The following is a 1,474-nucleotide window of genomic DNA, read 5'->3' on the forward strand; positions in this document are numbered from 1 at the left end:
TGTGACGCAGGAAGATGCCGGCATGTACGTCTGCAAAGCCATCGTGCCACGCATTGGAGTGGCTGAGAAGGCAGTAGCTGTGAATGGTGAGGGGTCTTGGAACCAGGTCATGCACAGCAACCTATTGCAGTGAGCCTGGCGGAAATCTGACCAGACCTGATTGCATCCGTCATTTTTGTCTTTTCCTCAGGGCCGCCCATTATCGGCGCGGAACCAAGCCTGCAGACTGCAGTGGGGGCCAAGGCACGGCTGGAGTGTTTGGTGGGGAGCGTCCCACCCCCCGACAGGATTGTAAGTGCTTGACTCGCCTTTGCCCTCCACCCTCATGCCTTAACCAGGCCTGAATGTACCAGATGGTCCTCCTTATCCATGGAGTTGTGATCCATGGAGTTGACTCAACATGGATTGCAAGCCCACACTGGAGCAGCAACTGTTGCCCTGCACATGCCTGATCTCATCTGATCTCGGAAGCTAAGCAGGGTCAGGCCTGGTTAGTACTTGGACGGGAGACCGCTTGGGAATACCGGGTGCTGTAGGCTTCTACCATAGTCTTTCGAGACTGAAGGTTGCCAACCACTGGAGGACCTCAGAGGACCTCCCAGGCATGACTGGAAGTCGTGTCTAGGAGGTCTTCTGAGTTCAGCCGGAGCCTTTGGAGAGGCACTTCCAGGTTTTCACAAAATGTCTTTCTGAAGACTCTGGCTGACCTTCTGAGGTGCGAGGAGGTAGCCTGCAGTGTCCCTGCACCTCATAAAGCCTCCTGGAGACCTTCTGGAGTCCTGAAGGCACCCCTGGTTTTCAACCAAAGCTGGAAGTGCTTTTCAAAGACCTTCTGAGGCCTGGGCAGGCTGTGTACAACCTCCCCTCACCTCAGAAGGCCAGCCCCAGTCTTTGGAAAGGCAGTAGGGTATGTCATATGCAAAAGAAACCAGATATTATTTGTGAAGTTGGATGAAAAGGTGAAATGCATGTGTGCCAAAGTAGTTAGAATGTACAGATAATGAACCCATGATTTTAAACGCACACTGCTTAGTTCAGGGTTCTTAACCCTTTTACTATTACAGACCCCCCACCCCCCATAGATTGCCCAGTGTGTCCCCATACCTTCTTCACTAGTCTGTAGGAATCAGCATCATCACCAGTCCTATTAGGTACCACTATTTTGTCAGCAGCGGGGTTCTACTTTACATATGGATAGCAAGGATCAGAATGCCTCAATCTGCATTGACAGTGGTGATACTTAATAATCTTATCCATATAAATAATGGTAATAGTTAATCACCTAATCTAACAACAATTTTTTTTAATTGTTCAGAGATTGAGAGCACAATCCTAACCAGGTCTACTCAGAAGTAAGTCCTATTTTGTTCAATGGGGCTTACTCTCAGGAAAGTGTGGTTAGGATTGCAGCCTGAGTCCCATACCTCCCTCATTGGGTTCTGGTACCTCCAAAGGGTATGGATAACCCTGGTTA

The 1,474-nt window shown here is 49.6% G+C and overlaps 1 pseudogene; it reads left to right on the plus strand.

The window, feature by feature from the left end:
* Positions 1–422: 422 nt before the first annotated feature.
* Positions 423–539, plus strand: LOC136661953 (5S ribosomal RNA; annotated as a pseudogene).
* The last annotated feature ends 935 nt before the right edge of the window (positions 540–1,474 follow it).

This window comes from Tiliqua scincoides, chromosome 10 (genome assembly GCF_035046505.1).
Source record: "Tiliqua scincoides isolate rTilSci1 chromosome 10, rTilSci1.hap2, whole genome shotgun sequence".
Lineage (NCBI taxonomy): Eukaryota > Metazoa > Chordata > Lepidosauria > Squamata > Scincidae > Tiliqua > Tiliqua scincoides.